The 6,567-nt window shown below is 36.2% G+C and overlaps 1 long non-coding RNA gene across 1 annotated transcript; it reads left to right on the top strand.

Annotated features, from left to right (window-relative positions):
* The first annotated feature begins 258 nt into the window (after positions 1–258).
* On the top strand, positions 259–3,600 carry LOC135157155 (uncharacterized). The gene is made up of 3 exons (XR_010296196.1): positions 259–612; positions 1,963–2,053; positions 2,948–3,600. It is a non-coding gene; the product is annotated as an uncharacterized LOC135157155 (long non-coding RNA).
* Positions 3,601–6,567: the final 2,967 nt, after the last annotated feature.

The raw sequence follows: 6,567 nt of genomic DNA, 5'->3' as shown, positions 1-6,567 counted from the left end.
TGAGGTCATTTGAATAATTAATTCTGTAACACGATACCACTAGTATCGATGACAGAGAATCGGGGAAATCGCGTATTGATAACGCTCTTATCCAATGAAAAGGCCGGATTATGAATATATTTACGCTCATGAATGTCAATGAGGGCTTATTTTTGTCTTCAAATGATCGCGGTAGGCGGAGCCTGTCTCATTTGTTTTGTGCTGAACGCGCACGCAGCTTTCGGTCTAGTCATAGACTAATAAATACGTATAGACTGAAAGGTAGCACCCGCGGAAAAGCCTCATTTAAATAACATTTGCATATAACGTACAGATACTCCATAGAAGCTCCATGGTGATAAGCGTATTTTGTACCACTTTTGGCCACACCTCCTGGGAGACATTTGAACCGAATCCTAAGCCCCCATTTGCATATTGCTAATGAATCATTTATTTTTTCTTTGCGTATTCGCAAGATACTATGATTTGATTGGACATTACCTCATGAATAATGTATTTTTCTATTGAAATTCGTACGTCATAATTTGACCCCTATCGTCACTTCGGCTTAATCAAGGGCTGAAAGGTGACGTCACCCGCACAGAAGAAGGTTATTTCCTTGAAAGATTTTCGGTGAGTACTGTCAGATTAACGCTGAATTTTAATTCATTTACAAAAATAAATCAAAAGATCTGATGTTATATGGGATCTTTAGATGTCTGGGTATAACGTGAATTAATTTTTGTTTATAAAAAGTGAACAATTAGGAAGCAAACGACTTGCGAAAACTCAAAACTATTTCCATCGTCGTGAGCTAAAAATGGTGGCTATAAAGCCTATATTACTTGATGTAAATCTCCATCTGCTACCATTTGAGACCTCGTATATTCAATTCACGCCAGACTTTCGGGCGAGAGTTTCTCTGAAATTTCGATTCCTACCGAAGATCTCAGCAGGCATGAAAAGAACTAGAATCTAGATAACGTTTAGGCTAGACATATTGAGTTTAGAAAGACATTCACTCCATTAACCCGTCCCTTTGAATTCACATATCAAGACAATACTAGGACCGTAGCCTCTAGAGTAGATCTAGAGTCTAGTCCTCGATCATTTTGTAAAAAAAGATGTTTTTCCCAAACTTATTTCTAGGCCTACTAATAATACGGTACCGGTACTAGGCCTAGGCCTACACTAAAGTTAGTTCTTATGTTTCCTTTTATTTTTTTAAACTTGAAAGTTGGGCCTACCGCCTTGATCTAGATCTAGACCAAGTCTAAGTTAATCTAACTTAAAGAGTTAGACGTAGGGCCTACCCCGGGGTCTGAACGTCGCCACTTCGGACAGCCTCGGACTCGGCAACATAGATCTAGACTAGAGGGGAGTAGAGATCTAGTCTAAGTTGGGCCTAATTCATCGGTAGATCTGATTACAGGTCTTGGCTAAAGCTAAAAGAAAACATTTCTACCTCCCAGCCTATCTAGCTTAGGTCTAACTTGTTATAGACCTAGACTAGACTTGGATCTAGGCCTACAAGTACAACAAAGTCAAAGCGACCTGTAGAATCTATATAGGCCTAGGCTTAGTATTATTTCAGTCAGGGTCTTAAGTTAAGGCCAAAGGGTTTATTTAATTTTGGAGGTTAGCTTTTGTTTGGCCTAACGTGCAGATTTTCTATCGGAGCACTTGTCATCAGAGCAAATGTCACGAAACTATTTTAAAGACACTAGGTCAAGACAGCTTTAGTCTAGATCTAAGTAACATTGAAAGTTCGCAGAATAGTAGGTTTAACAAATATGAAATTTAGATCTACTTTTGATGTAGGCCTAGATCTAGATCTACTTACATTTAGTTCCAGATCTATGTACGTCAGAGTCTATGACTAGATCTAGATTATACGCTATAGTCCAAGTGTTATGTTTTTTTTTTTTTTTACAATAGCTTGTATTGCTAACATTTCTGTCTGTGTATTGTTTTAATCAACAGACATAGAACATGATGCTGCTTCACATCCTCTTTTAAAGACTCAAGAATTACAAGACCAAATTAAGCTGCAGGACCCTCCTGATTCAAAAAGGTAAAAAAAAACAATAATCATCCTATATTACGGTATATATCAAACTGAATGACTTCATGTATTTACATACCAAACGACTTTATCCAAGAATGATTCCAGATGTCAATGATTTCATAATCCTACAATGGTTATATTAAAACCCATTTCAAATTTCAATACCCATGTTCAATAATTTACAAGATAATTGTTTAGTAAATTCTTTTTAGTGTCAATACACAAATTAATTTCTTTGAAATTTTGCTAACTCATAGATTTTGACATCATTGGCATCTGGAGTCATTAATTTTAGCCATGCCTTATTTCGGTGCAAATCAAAATCTACATCTCTGCAAAGAATACATACTGACTATCCAACCATGAATATGATATCAAATTATTTGGGAGAATATACTCTTTCTAGTGGTATAATATGCGTTCATGACATATTTTTACCTTAAATTGGGGTTTTGTGAGGTGTCCCTTTTTTTTTTTTTGGGGGGGGGGGGGGCTCACACGGTAGACCAAGATCTAAGTTTTATTGAGTAAATGAAAAGAAAATCAGCTCAGAGACTAGGCTGGAGTCGTTTTGACAGGCTCCATTTTCATTTTCACCTGTCATATTTTCACGGGACAATTAATATCACCTACCGGTAGATCTAGCTTGTCAAATTTAAATAAGAAAATCAGAATATACTATACTATAGGCTAAGCAAGTGGAAAGTCATTTGTAATCAATTTATTTGCTTCCTACCCACTCATGAATTCCTCAATCCACACCAGATTTTGTAAAGGCGACTCATTCGGCTTGTGATTTCATTAAGCTTTTATATATTTTTTTATTTCTTTTTATTTTGATGATGGCTTGATTGAATTGCTAACATTTCTGTCTTTTTGTGTGTGTTTTTTTTTCAACAGACATGGAACATGACTCTGCTTCACATCCTTTGTTTTAGAGACTCAAGAAATACAAGACCAAATTAAGGGTTTGTTTTTTTAATTCCAATAATAATTTTCTGGTGGAAGAATTAGGGAATAATGCATTGACAATATGCCAAACATCCTATATCAAACTGAATTACTGCATGTATTTACAATAGAGTATTGTAACCGTTTCCCCCTCACCACTGACCAAACAAAACCCACAAACAATTTAAGAGGGATAGGGTTATTTTAGGGGTAATTATCCTTGCTGATTGTAGCAGTAGTTTTTACAAATATGGATGTAGTTAATGATGATGTTTATGATAATAATACTTAGAATAATAAATTCATTACGATGACATAACAGTAATGATGAATAAATATGATAATTCAGCACTATAATATGTACATGAAATTGTGTAACAATTTTGGCAATGAAGAATTTTTAACAAAAATAATGATCAATGAATTGGGGGGGGGGGGCATGTGACATTTTATCTGTGTTTGTGAGGACAGTAGTCTCTTTCACACCATTTCATCTTAAGCAGATGGGAACGAGCTCTGATCAAAATTTGATCTTTAAACTCAAGAGGAAAATAATTGTTACCTGATTTATGTATTTGGAATAAAATGAATTGAAATAATAATTTTGTCATTGTCACTGAATTAACAAGTCTTCTATAATTCTTTTAGCTGAGAGTTTAGGTGAATCAAGATATTTGAGGAGACACTGAAAGTACTAGTAGAATTAATGGACGAGCAATAGTGAACAAGCAGCATAAATTTAAGAGTAATGAGACCTACATTTTGCAGCCATGGATCAAGGTTGGAGGGGGTGGTAGTTGCAGGTTTTCTCTGTAAAAATCACCCCCATTAAAAAACATAACAAATAATATATAAAGATATTTTAAAAAAATGAATAAATTTGAAAATAAAATAGAAAACAATCCTTTTGAGAACCAGGACCTTTAAGGTGGAGGGCAAAAGACCCCCCCCCCCCCCTTAAATAATTTTTGATCCATGGCTGTTATGTAGATGTGATAGAGAATTTCTAAATATATATTTTTTTTTAATGAGAAAGATACATGGGTGATTTCAAGTTTGCTGTTGAACTTTTGGTGTGGCGTCTTACAAGTTTTACATCATCATCACAGCACCAAAATTACAATCAAATTGATTCATAGATTCATCTCACTTGATGTTGAGCTATTAATGTGATTTGGATTATTTTTGTAAACTCACATTAGGTTTTGGAGGAAGGAAGAACTAAATTGTGCTACGAACACCAACGCCAAAGTTAGAATCACCCAGTGTATTTTCTTTTTTTAATGAATTGCGAGAAGAGCTGAGAGGTGGAAAATATAAGAGAAAGAGTTGTGTGTGTGGTTTAATAATGAGAGTGCGATATGGCAAAGAGAGAGCTGAAGAGAGATTAAAAGAATAGATAATGTATTACAATGATAATGTGAAGGGGCATAGGGTGCACAAGAGAGTGGACAGAGCCAATTGACAATTTACCCACAAGGAGAAACCATTAAGGGCCATTTTATTCTTTATTTATTTTGAGAGGAGGCGGGGATAAATGAGGGAGAAACAATTTATAAAGAGTGGGGAAGAGGAATAAGATGAATAGAGATGACTTTTAAAGACAAAAATTAGGCCAATCAGAGTGTGTGTGTGTGGGGGGGGGGGGGGCAAAGCCGATCAGTGCGCCCCCCCCCCCCCCCCAATTTGACAGGCTCAATTAAAAATTGTAATGTAAAGTGTGTCCCCCTTCTGAAAGTGAAGACCCCCCTTTTTTTTGCTTTTCAAATTTTTCCTTGAGAAAATGTGCCCGGCCCCTTTGGAAAAATCCTAGATCCGCCCTGCCTGAAACTGATGAAGTTTGGTAATGACATGTCACTTATCTGTGCTCTTAAAAAGAGTGAACACAAAGAAATTAGATTACCCCCCCCCCCCTGCAAAAAAGAATTAAATGATCATTATCAATAATTGGAAAGGCTTAGCGTAAAAAACACACTATTAATTAATTACAGAAAATAAATAGGTTCTAATTAAATCCAATCCTATTTTCTAAAGAAATTTTGGATTCAGAATTTGTTTTTACTATATCATTAATAACATACACTGCGATGTGAAACATGCCTCTAGTGATTCTGATCTGGAGAACAGCAGAGAAAGGTCGTATTTTTTTTAAATGAAAGAACCAAATTACAAAACCAGTAAGTGAAACGTTCAAACTGAAATACATTGTTATTATTTATATTGGCGTATTGTTATTGTGAAATAAACTAGTTCGTAAATATCTTCCCCTTTCATTTACACCAATGTTAAAAAGAAGATAAAAACAGGCTGATTCACCCCCCCCCCTCCCCCATCTCCAGGTTAAACAAGATTAAGAAAAGTGTCAGGCTGCGGTGCTAGTGTACGTTGTTGCATGTAAACTGCATTCTATGCACGGATTGAAAAACGATGCATGCATGATGACTCATTGTAGTGAAGAACACTGATTGGTCAATAGTAGTAAGAAGTAGATTAATCACGTGATGAATATATTTAATTTCATGAATAATTAACGCAAAGTTGAGCTCGCTCAATGCGCATGCGTGACGCTGATCTCCACTTTCTGCTTCGTCATATAAAGAGTCTATTGGGATGTGTGGAGCAGCGAACTGATGAATTATTCATGTATATGCAAATGGGGGCTTAGGATTTGCCCAAATGTCGCCAACAAAATGGCGGAGCTTCGGGGGCCTGGGTCTAGTATTGTCCAACGAACGTAGAGGGCAGCAACACACGACAGTGTTGCTTTTAGGAAGGTCCACTCGATACGCGCATACAAATGAAGTGCGCGCACAATTTGGTAGGCATGCCAACGAAACCACGAACCGACGCGATACATTCAGAGATTAATAACAAAATAGAGGTAAAATAACAGATTATGACAAGACTAAATCCCAATAATAGAAATAGAAAAATATAAAAACAATTGACAAAAAATTTACCACATTTCAAAATGAAAAATATCACCAGATTATTGTCTTTTGTTTTTTTAATTCTTCAGTAAACAGGATTGATTATGCCATCAAATAAACCAATCTGCTAATTTCACCCCGATTTAGTCAAGCTCATTTTGTGACCGCTATTAAGCTCCGCCCCTCACTCAGCGCACTTTTTTAGTAAATTGTAGAGTTGATTTTTTTTTATTTCCTCATTTTCAACAATTTTACTTGATAGACTTTTACAGCAAATATCACGCATAAAAATATTCAATATTTATTTCTGTATTTTTCCTAAAATATTACGTGGTGGTGAAAACAATTTCATGACTTTCGCATATCAACATGATAACAAATATACGTGAGGTTGAACATTCTTCATCTATGTTTCGCTGCACCACATTAATGCGCCTACACAATCCAGCAACAGTGCCATCGCTTGAGTGCAAGCGCCATGGCTGACCGCGCCAGCGCCCCGGCCGGCCGGTCGATGCAGAGGTAGGTATACGGTTGGCTGGTATTTGCGCATGCTAATTGCACAAATTAGGATGAAATTATGGAATGAAAAAAGTAGCTGTGACATATACCTTCGTCTCTTGATAGTTCACAAGTCAA

The sequence above is a fragment of the Lytechinus pictus genome, chromosome 17 (genome assembly GCF_037042905.1).
Source record: "Lytechinus pictus isolate F3 Inbred chromosome 17, Lp3.0, whole genome shotgun sequence".
Taxonomy (NCBI): Eukaryota; Metazoa; Echinodermata; class Echinoidea; order Temnopleuroida; family Toxopneustidae; genus Lytechinus; species Lytechinus pictus.
Note: the sequence above shows the minus strand (reverse complement) of the source record. Positions and strands in the feature narration are given on the sequence as shown.